Source organism: Pseudorasbora parva, chromosome 16 (genome assembly GCF_024679245.1).
Source record: "Pseudorasbora parva isolate DD20220531a chromosome 16, ASM2467924v1, whole genome shotgun sequence".
Lineage (NCBI taxonomy): Eukaryota > Metazoa > Chordata > Actinopteri > Cypriniformes > Gobionidae > Pseudorasbora > Pseudorasbora parva.
In genome coordinates this window covers 39,013,160-39,025,147 of record NC_090187.1, presented here as the reverse complement: position 1 = coordinate 39,025,147, position 11,988 = coordinate 39,013,160, and the positions used below count along the sequence as shown (strand labels likewise).

Below are 11,988 nucleotides of genomic sequence, written 5' to 3'. Positions count from 1 at the left end.
ATAAGGAGATACATGTAAGAACATTAAGGTACAAGTTTACCGTTGCTGTATTCTGCGTTGATTTGTCACGTGAGTTAAACTCAGTCGAATGATTGGGAACCATTGGCGGTTTATTTGTGAATCACTGCCCTCTATAGGGCATACATAGTACTGGAAGATACATTACTTTTACATTATTTTATTATAAATAAAGCATACATTGTGTCATGTTTCACTGAAAATTAATGTAAATTACTTTTGCTCTGGTACAATATTAACTTAGCTCTAATTTTTGTCTTAGTGGCATTTTCATCTCATGGCGCAAGATGGTGTTGTTGTCCAATAAGGTTTATTGGTGGAATGAATTCATCTCTCTCTTTAAGTCCGTATTTATCAGGCTGTTTGTCAAATTTGGTTAATTATGCACAAAGCTTGATTTATATTTAATATAAGGCTAAATATTAAAAATAAGAGTATACTTTATAATGGCATATTTTATTTGTGTATATTTGGCAATCATGCAAATGCAGGATTCGCCTCAGAAGCACAAAGCACGCACATGGACTTATTTTATGAAAATCAAGTGCTCTTAATTAAAGAAGCAACCGTATTTAAAGCTACATGCTAGATATTTAGGGTTGAATGTCTAATAATGTGGATACAATTCTTAAATACGTGCAAAGTATTTTAGTTCAGTTTTTATGTTCCATTGGTTTATACATGTGTTTGCCACTAGATGACAGTAGAACATTACCTCCGCCTTTTATGGCTTTGCATCAATGTTTGTTGAGGATTAGTTCACGCAAAAATAATAAATAAAAATTCTGTCATCACTTCATGTTGTTCCAAACCTGTATGTGTTTCTTTCTTCCGTTGAACACAAAATAAGATATTTTGAAAAATGTTTGGTAATCAAACAGTTGATGGGAGCCATTGACTTCCATATAGGACAACATGCTGTTGGAAGTTCATGGCTGCTGTCAGCTGTCTGGTTTGGAACAACAAAAGGGTAAATGATGGCAGACATTACATTTTTTTGGGTGGACTATCCCTTTAAAAAATGTCTTTCTTGCTTGCTTGCTTTCTTTCAATGAAAATTAACATGCATATAATTAATTATAACTATTAATCACGCAGTCCCTGATCAAATGCACCGTCAGTCTCTCCACATTTTCTCACTCTAAGTAAGTTGATGAAATAATGTCCTTAAAGAGATGCTCAGAGATGATCAGACTAGTATTACCTTGATGCTTTTTGTCTTGCTGATGGCAGTTTAGATCATTTCCTATCCTGAGTTTCCCATGAGCGCAGTGAGACAGTCCAGGCCTCTGATACATATCTGTTTTAAGGAAATTACAGCCTGGAGGTTCGGTAATGGGTAATCTATATGTCCTGCACTGCAGATGGATCAGCTGTGTGCGTGCGTTGAGTCAGTTCTGTCGTCATTTGCTGTAACCCTCTTTTTCTCTGTACCACTTTTGGGATCATACAGTTTTTCCTCCGGCAGGAATTTCTGGAATTCTTTACTCATGGTGCTTATGTAACAGAGCCGCTCCCCACCGAACATACAAATAGGGTGCTAGCGAAGGCTCTGAGGGTGAGTAATAAAGTTGAACTGATATCTTGCATGTGTGGAATAGGAAATAAAAGAGCTTCCAGATGGAGCCCAACGTCATCAGCTGTCCAAATGTTTGTGTCACAATCTAGGATTTTCCAGTGTTGCGTTAATAAAACTCATAGTTTATATCAAATGTTTTTTACATAAAATTCCTTTTGTTTTTGGTTTTTGTTCTTTAGTAAAGGTCTGTCTAGTAATGGAAGTCTGACGGTGTTGATTATCAGTGTAATTGAAGCATTTATAATGAAAAAAGACTTATCCCGTTGACATACACATATAAGGCATAACATTATGACCACCTTCCTAATATTGTGTTGGTCCCCCTTTTGCTGCCAAAACAGCCATGACACAGCATCATGATATTAGCAGCAGATCATTTAAGTCCTGTAAGTTGCGAGGTGTGGCCTCCATGGATCGGACTTGTTCTTTCAGCACATCCCACCGATGCTCAAATTGCATTGAGGTCAGGGGAATTATGAGGCCAATTCAACAACTCAGACTCAGCCGTAGCCACCAGGGAATACTGTTTCCACCATGAAAGTAGGTACATGGTGGTACGTGTCAAAGTAGCATCCACATGGATGGCTGGACCCAAGGTTTCCCAGCTGAACATCCCAGCCCAAAGCATCACACTGCCTCTGTCGGCTTGCCTTCTTGCATCATGGTGCCATGTGTTCCCCAGGTAAGCGACGCACATACACCCGACCACCCACGTGATGTAAAAGAAAAAAATAATCAGACCAGGCCACCTTCTTCCATTGCTCCGTGGTCCAGTTCTGATGCTCACATGCATTGGCGCTTTCGGTGGTGGAAAGGGGTCAGCATGGGCACCCTGACTGGTCTGCGGCTATGCAGCCCCACAAGCAACAAACTGTGATGCACTGTGTATTCTGACACCTTTCTATCAGAACCAGCATTAACTTCTTGAACAATTTGAGCTACAGTAGCTCGTCTGTTTGAACTGACCCAACAGGCCAACCTTCGCTCCCCACGTGCATCAATGAGCCTTGACCCTGTCACCGGTTCGCCACTGTTCCTTCCTTTGACCACTTTTGATAGATACTGACCACTGCAGACCGGGTACACCCCACAAGAGCTGCAGTTTTGGAGATTCTCTGACCCAGTCGTATAGCCATGACAATTTAGCCCTCATCAAATTCGCTCCAATCCTTACGCTTATTTTTCCTGCTTAACACATTAGCTTTGAGGACAAAGATGTTCACTTTCTGCCTAATATATCCCACCCACTAACAGGTGCCGTGATGAAGAGATAATCAGTGTTATCCACTTCACCTGTCAGTGGTCATAATTATATGCCTGATTGGTGTATTTGGGAATTGCTTTGAAACTGTATGTAATTATGTATAGCTGCTTGTGCAATTCCATTGTGCTCTTGGCTTACATTACTAAACCAAAGGCACATATTTGTGGCATAATTCATCTACACCCACCTTGACCTAAATAACAAAATTATACTACAAATGTATAAGCTATAACATAACCCCAAAAAATGTGCATGCCTTTAGACAGAACGTTTTATTTTCTTTCACCATTATGCTCAGGATTTAGGATTCAAAGAAGACTTATTGGCATGATAAACACAGACAGTGTTGCATTGAGGGATTCTGAAACCTGTATAGGAAGGAGAGCGGCTTCTGTAATTGTTCAGTGCAGTCCAACAAAACCATGCCATGCTTTGATTCCTCAGTGTGTCAGGCAAAAATTGCAGCAATTCAAGGAAGCCACGGGGCTGGTCATGCTGATTTTGAGCCCTTTCTTACTCTCTGTATATTTTAAGGAGTTTTGGCCTGAACTTGCCTCTCATGTTTACACCTTCTTTATTGAGCTGCGTGGTTTGATTCCATACTTTTGAAGCATTCTTCAACTATATTCATAAGCATTTCCCAATCATACGATTTCCCCCCCAAGCTTTTAAGCAGGTACTTATCATTGTGCTGCAGGTGATCCATTATTTTTGTTTTTATGAACTTATTTGCGTTCGTTCGTGCGTGCGTGCGTGCGTGCATGTGTGTGTGTGTTTGTGTGAAATATTACAATAAAAAACATTTCTATTTTAATATTTTTTTAATGTAATTTATTTCTGTGATCAAAGCTGAATTTTCAGTATCATTACTCCAGTGTCACACGATCCTTCTAATTGTAATACACTCAAAAAAGTTATTTTGTTTTTCAATATTTAGTTTATTAAGTTAGTGAAATTCTTTAAAATGGAATTGAATAATCCTTACATATTATTCATGTTATGAATTAAACATGTTAAATTAGTAAAACATGTTAACTTAAACATATTAATTATTTTATTTATTCATGAATATGAATCAAACTAAATGGTCCATCCCCTCGCTCCATTTAAGATATATATATATATATATTTTTTTTTTTATTAAGTTCTACTTCCTTTAACTCATTTAAAATTCTTAATTCATAATATGAATAATATGAATTATATGTAAGGATTATTCAATACAAATAGAATGGAATTTTACTATTAATTGAAATGCGTAAATATTTTAAAAAATGTTTTTTTTGAAGTGTATGTTTGTGCTCAATAAACATTTCTTATTATTCTTGAAAACAGTTGTGCTTAATAATTTAAAAATATTATTAAAAAAAATACTTTTTAAAAAATAAAGGAGTATTTTTTCCCCATTATTATTTGATTCAAAATTACAGCATTTTGCATTGAAATATCAATAGTTTGTAACATTATAAATGTCTTTGTCACTTTTAATCAATTAATTTAATAATAATTATACTCACATGATTATAACCCTGTTTTTGTTTTTTGACAATTTGCTATATATATGACTTTGTATAATAATTTGGTTATTTCACTGGGTTTGGCACAATTGTCATCTTAAAATATGTAAATTCAATAATATGGTACTTTAGACATGTTATTATAGGCCTGCTTTTTCTCTTTAAGGGTCCTTGGCCTAAAAAAAGGTGTGAGAACCCTGTCTTTGTGTATAGTATTGATTTGGATGTCTATGTGGCTTTTCTCGGTCTGTATCTTACACTGACTGTGTAAGATACAGACTGTGAATGTGACACCAGCGTCTGGCCTTGCTTTCGTTACAACATGTACCTTGCCAGAATCAAACACCTTCGAAGGGCAGGACACATGTACCACAGAGAGGTGACTAGTGTTTTAACAGCCATGGTATTATTACAGTAACAATGTACAATGAAGTCCTAAAGGTTATTCATTTCATATGCCACATTAAACATTACTTTTGCATGAAAATAGCATTCAGATGATTTCAATGGTTGGGAAGAAATCCTCTCACAGAACATAAGAGATTAAAGAAAGACTAACACCAACCGAATAGTTAGTATTTCTATTCAGACGTGACATGCATTTTATCTGTTTAGTGTGCATTATTTTGCCTCAAGTATTTTGATTGACTTTTCTGAATTTCTGAATTTATTGAATATTTTTCTAGGATTTGAGCCAACAGTTTCAGAGGAATGGCTACAGCAGGGGGGGGGAATAAAGATCAACGATGTGAGAATCACTTGGGATTGCTGAGGTGTCCAAACTGGCAGCATGGTTTCCTGTGGTGTCAGGTAAAAACCCATCTTGTTCTTTCTTGCTTTGCCAATCTTTCTTTAGTCATGGACTGCGCTGCACTCAGTGATGTCTGTCTTTTATTAGGATGCCCTTTGGATTTTCTCCTGTGGTTAAAGTTGTTTTTCCCTGGTCAAACAGTATTCGTTCCAAGATTTAACAGTGGTAATTTTACGAAAACAAAACAAATGTAGTTTTAATGATTCTGAAATAACCCTGCCAAAAGGAAAAACTGATTTGATATGGTGCCCTTAACTGATTATAGACATCCTCAGCCTTTGACCAGTTTGTTTTCCCAGGCAGTGTTCTTTCCTCTTGTTTAACATTGAAATTTAAATAACGAGTCAACACATCATCAATCCTTCTTCCAAAATGCATTTTTGTTTACCCCGATTCACTATGCTAAACCTATAAGAGTTTATATTTTAGACCTACATGTTTTCGTAAATGCTTTGATGCGTGTATGGTGTGAAAGTAAAAGCAGCTAAATCTCAAACGTCCGGGAAATCACTTGTTTTAAACAAATGCCGAACAAAGGTAGCCTGACAAGACAGACTCACATCAAGATGTCGGGTCGGGGAATTCACCATTGATAGGGCCCAATCCGAGAGGCTGGATAAACGGTTGCCTTTCAGATTTCCTCTGTACGCAGTTAGATAGCGCTACAACCAACCAGAGCAATGTGAAGCGGAGATAGTTGATAGATTAAACTTTCACCGTATGGTCAGCAAAACTCAGAGCACATCTTCCCTTATTAAGAAGGATTTCAGTGTCGTTCTTTGTTCTTTTCTTAAAGAAAAGCTTAACTTTAAGTCTTCCAGATTCGCGGCCAAAGCCGTTTCGAAAGGCCGCCGTTCGCCAGCTTCTTTGTTTACAAGTAGCATGCGGAACCATGCGAAACTCTGCCGTCATGATGTTAAGCACGCCCACCGACTCTATACATGATGTGATTGGCCAAGAGTTCGTTTTTTTTCAGCTTGCAAGTCTATGAAGAGTTGCTAGACGACCCTGGCTGCAAATTATATTTGCTGCCACTAGGGTGCATCTAGATTTCTAGGCTACAACAGAGGAGTCTGCTGGCAAAAAGAGAATGCGAAAGAACTCGAAAAAAAAACTAAAATCAAAAACATTAGCTTGGCTTTTCGGAGATGGGTTTTGAAATGTTGTAAAATGTGACGTGGAGGTTGCGTTTTTATTACTAAACATGTGAGTAAGGTATCGAACAGATGAATTGCCATATGTAGTTCTCTAACAGAGAGGGTGGGAATCACAGAGTATTTCACGATAACATACGGTACATGGTATATGGCTCACAATACTGATAGTATCATGATACAGCAATTCTGTGATAAATAATATATTGCTACACAATACTATAATGATGCATCATGTTATCTGTCTCACTATAGCCCTATTTTGGTCTTCTTTTTGCTTTAAATGATATGCGGAAAATACTGGAGGTTTGCCACAGTCTCACCACCTGTACATAACCGAATGCTTCAAGCGCCTCCATGCTCGCAAAACGCGTTTTTTAAAACGTTTAAAGAGGAAATGACAGGATTTTACCATACATGTTTACAGTGGGTCTATTCAAATGCGATTAGTATTACCCAAGGTTATTTTTCCGGGCCTTTTTCCCGAAGGTAAAAGGCTCGGTAATCTTTACTGACATTGTCCGTAATTATTACCGAGATGGCACATTCAGACGAGAATAAAATCACAGAGAACCTCTGGTAATAATTACTTTACTCCCATCTCCCAATGTTAAACTAATCCCGTCTGAATAGGGCTTTAGACAACAAAATGCCTGTGAAAAGGTTAAGTGCAGGTTTTCCAGACTTTGGACTTCCCCTCTGGTCCCCTTCGGTCAAAAATGACCGAAACATTTTACATTTTGAAATGTATTTATTTTTTTGGTTCAGCGGAATGGGATGACACTTGGTGACTTTTGTTGCATTAGCCATGTGAACACACAAAAAAAGCATGGAAATGTTTTGGCTATGTTAAAGGGTCATAAAAAAAAAAGTCACTCTAAAAGTCATCAAAAATGACCGCCATAGGAAATGAATGGGAAATACGCAAAAACACAAAAACTCAGGGAATCTTTTGGTGATACAAACCACAAATCAGCCATTAACCAGAAAAAAGTACATAGCAATGTAGGGGATACACTCTAAAATATCAAAAGTGCAAAATAGACAAAACCAACCCTATATACTCATATAGCACAGAGAAAGACAACGATATATTGCTCTAGCATTATTTTGTCCCACCCCTAATTGTGGAAGGTCATTTCCTTAATATGGTTGAATTTAATTTCAAGGAAGTACTGTGTAGTGTTGACAAAAGTACCAAGCCAATCATAGACATATCTGATGAACACAATGGCCAATCAGAGGTGTTTACAATTCAACTGAACAATGCTCAAATGCTCACATGTAATACAATTTAATAAAAAATAATTGAATTTGTAATTATAAATTCTTCTTTATACTGTTAAGTGGCACTCTAGTCCTCCAGTCTTTAGTATGTGTGAAGCATTTAAGGAAATGGGTTATCCAAACAGCTACACTAATGCTGATTTTGTAAACACTGGCTTGAATCTTCACTTTAGGCTCACGAGAATGCACATTTGCTGCAATTTGATTAACCTCTAGCATACACCCACACTCCTGACCTGTGTTACATTTGAAAGCTGAGACTGAATGTAGTATAATTCAGCTCCTTGACCTTGTTTATTTATGTAAGAATACTCATAGGGATCATTGTCTATAATTGGTCAATTTGAACCGGACCTTTTAGCTGGCAGGAACAATTTTCTTTAAAAATATGTTAAAAAACATCAACTGGAGAATACCTGAAATAACCCTTTTAGTGCATGAAGCTAAATCCAATTACAAATGGATCTTTTGTGCATAAAAGTTGAAAACAAGTACTTTGATGCAGTTTAGCTTAGAGAATTAAGGATTTCATGAGTTATAATGCCACAAAAGTGCACTTTCCCCCAAATATCTTTAAGAGTAGAGAAACTTTTGCCAATGATCTTGTTTGAACATATAGTGTATTTAGTGTAGCCTGAGGCTGATTTTGTTGTTCATTCTGACAGAGGATTTAATGCATCATAAATTAAGGACAAGAAAAAGACTTCATTCTGAGGAGGTGCTGTCACACAGAGAAGACGGAGGTGATGTTAGTATAAACAGTGAGCTTTCTGTTTAGCAAGTGCTTCTTTCTCCTGTATGACTTTAACAATTTTGCTGTAGGCTACATTAACTCAGTGTAACTCTGAACCTTTTGAATCCCTGCTAGTTCTGTCCTAGCCCACATCTTCTCAGGATGCCTGCATAGACATGTGGCCTCACACATGTGTCTTTATCAAAATTCAAGGGACGATTCATTGACTGCGTCCGAAAGCTGAGAAATGCTCCTTTCACATATGGAGGTAGAACGGGAAGCGTTACATCCTGTCTACTGAGATGCCTTCATGTAGTTGATGAGGCAGTATAGTTAGATGTATACTTCACTGCTTGTGGTATCCCACAATCCTCTGTGTGCAGTTCAGCCAGTTGGTGGAAAGAATAAAATAGTTTAGGGATCCATGATATTTGTAACATTGGCCCACAAAACCAGTCACACTCTAGAGTCCAGTAGTGGCATGCTTTACACCACTGCATCTGACACTTTGCATTGCACTTGGTGATGTAAGGGTTGGATGAGCTGCTCAGCCATGGAAACCCGTTCCATTCAGCTCAATACTCATTGTTCTTGAGCTAATCTGAAGGCCACATTAAGTTTGGAGGTCTGTAGCGACTGACTACAGAAAGTTGGTGACTTTTGCACTCTGTGCACCTCAACATGTGCTGACCCCGCTCTGTCATTTTATGTGGCCTACCACTTCGTGGGTGAGTTGCTGCTATTCCCAATTGCTTACACTTTGTTATTATGCCACCAACAGTTGACCGTGGAATATTTAGTAGTTAGGAAATTTCACAAATGGACTTATTACAGGTGGCAACCTATCACGGTACCACGCTTAAGCTCCTGGGAGTGACGCATTCTTTAACAAATGTTTGTAGAAGCATCTGCATGCCTATAGGTGCTTAATTTATGTGGCCATAGAAGTGTTTGGAACACCTGAATTCAATGATTTGGAGGGGTGTCTCAATACTTCTGGCATGTCTTTTCTCAACACCTAATTGCTGAAAGTGAAGTATTAGATGGTGATAGACTTTTCATTTATTTTTTGGCGATGGATTTGCCTCCCATATTTGGCAGATTCGGCTCGTTCGGAGAAGAGTGCTGTGGTTACACTTATACAGTGGTGAAATTACAAACAAGAAATACATATTCTGAAACATGAAATGAATAACTTGCAATTTTACATTATATTAAATTATCCATCTCCCATTCTCACCTCAATTTTAGGTAGGCTGATACTGGATGCCCCAAGTGGTTGACCAATCACAACACACTGGTCCAGCCGACCAATCGGAGCACATTGCATTTTTCGGAAGGCGGGGATTCAGAGAGATAGGAATTCAGCTAAACGTAATTGTTACTGGTAAAATCAAGACTGTCTAAAAGAGCACAATATGGCCTCTCTTTAATTATTAATCTTTTAACTTTGTTTTATTAATCTAGATCTATTCATGGAAATAATTATCAGATTATCTGGCCAGAATGTTAATATCTCTGCAGCTCTACTTTAAATATGTTGTTATGGTGCTTGTTTGGAACCGGTTCCGGAGTAGGAACTTTCATACACAAATACTGCCTGTTCAGTCATTGACAGGCTGGGCAGCGAGGCAGCTGGCTTCATTTTTGGACACGGCCATATACTCACTAAATATCTTCTTAAAACGCTAGTCATGAATTAAACATTTCTATCTCTTCTGAAAGTTTTACCATGGCAATATTCTGTAAGATCTACGAAGTGACTGTTTTGTTTTGTTAAAGAGTTTAGTATCATGGGGTTCTGGCAACTAAATCAAAGCTCTGCCAATTAAAGCTTGGCATCTTTGACTTCTCCCTGCAGCTGTGAGCATGTCCTGTCTGTGTATTAAAGGTCACTCTGCAGTGGGCCAGCTGGCCGGTGTGTCAGCCTGCATCGTGAAAACAGTCTTTGTAGTGAGTGCCGGAGACAGTGGGGCCTTAGAGGCCGTAGCACTACCTGCACCTCTGTGTTAGAGTGGAGGCGTGTCATTACACCCAGATGGCTCCTGCTTCCTCTGCTGAGCTAAACAGCTCTGTGTTTCACTGCCTATTTGTCTCTCTCTACCTTTCTTCCTCTTTCTCTCTATCTCTGCATCTCGTTTTCACTCTCTTGCTCTCTACCAAACAAACACACTTTGGAATATCCATTACAGCTGCCTGAAAATAGCGCAGTGCATATGTATTACAATTTTCTGAAGAAATCTAATAGTCCAAATTGGACAAATGGGGTAACCAAAATTGCTAAAAACTTCCCTAATCTTCTATTGGTCAGACGGCCTGTTTACAAGACGCATTTTGGTTGATCGAATCATAAGTAGACGATGCTAAGTACAGCCACAAAAGACCCCTACTCTCTGCCAACTGACCTAATGTGTAAAATTTATGGGAAGCCAGACGGGATTTAAACTCTGTCAGCGGGAGACTCAAGTTTGGTTCAAGGACAAAAAAACGTACCAAACACAATGTTCTCTCACCATTCCTTATTTCTAACACAGTGTTCAGCATGGTCTATCAGAGCAGACACAAAAACTTCTGCTCTCTGTATGTTTTCTGTCGCCTCTGGTCATTTTGTCTATAAGATCTGATAAAACTAATTTACCTGCCCATAGACCCTCCCCTCAAAGAAATCAGGACAAAAGTGGTTGAAAGTGGTCAAAAGACAGAGATTAAAACACCAGGGGCCTGCTTCATACCAACTTTGATTTAAAGGAAGTGTATGTAAGATTGTGGCCAAAACTGGTACTGCAATCACTTTCAAATGACTGTAGAGCGGTGTATCTGCCACAGTTCTGTAATTGTAAAATGTAATTCTGCCACAGAAATACACAAAACATACACTAAAGAAGACTTGGAATCATGCGTGAGATGTGGTGTGATGACATTCCCTGTTTAAGGCTCCCAAAATGCCGGATCCCTCTGGACGACACGCTGATACCATGCAACATTTTTACTTATGCAGCTCTCTGTGCACGGGGCCTGAGTTAAAAGCACGCACCATGACTATAAAAAGCCATGATCAATGGAGCTACGAAATTACAATTCACCATTGCAACAGCACCCGACAAATAGACATCCGCATACTTCCAAACCGATGTTTAATTCTCATGGTTTAATTTTCATGGTATCCTACAGGCAAAAAAAAAAAAAAAAGTTGTGGCAGCAACTAAATTAATATAAAAAAACTTAATTTAGGTAAAGCTTTAAAAGGTTAGTTCACCCAAAAATGAAATGTATGTCACCCTAATGTTGTTCCACACCGGTAAGACCTCTCGGGCCATCTTCGGAACACAGTTTAAGATATTTTATATTTTATTCCCAGATCATATGCAGTCTATGCACACTTTACTGTCCATGTCCAGAAAGGGAATAAAAACATCATCAAAGTAGTCCATATGTGACATCAGTTATTTAGATAGTTGTACTTGAAATAAAAAAAATACTCAAGAAAGAAAAGCATTTTGCAGTGTGAATGAAGTATTTGAACATCGTTTGTGCTTTAAAAAGGGGGAGGAGACCAATATCCTTAATGTGGTCGATATTTACATCTCATATCATCAGTAAACTGTTGTGTTGCCAAGGCATTCCA

General features: G+C 38.1%; 1 long non-coding RNA gene across 1 annotated transcript in view; it reads left to right on the top strand.

Moving 5' to 3' along the window:
- The first annotated feature begins 4,659 nt into the window (after window positions 1–4,659).
- The window catches only part of LOC137043711 (uncharacterized), a 33,738-nt gene continuing 26,409 nt past the window's right edge, over window positions 4,660–11,988 (top strand). Inside the window, exons 1-2 of the long non-coding RNA XR_010898560.1 lie at window positions 4,660–4,757; window positions 5,065–5,188. This is a non-coding gene — a long non-coding RNA (uncharacterized lncRNA). The remainder of the gene's footprint in view (window positions 4,758–5,064; window positions 5,189–11,988) is intronic.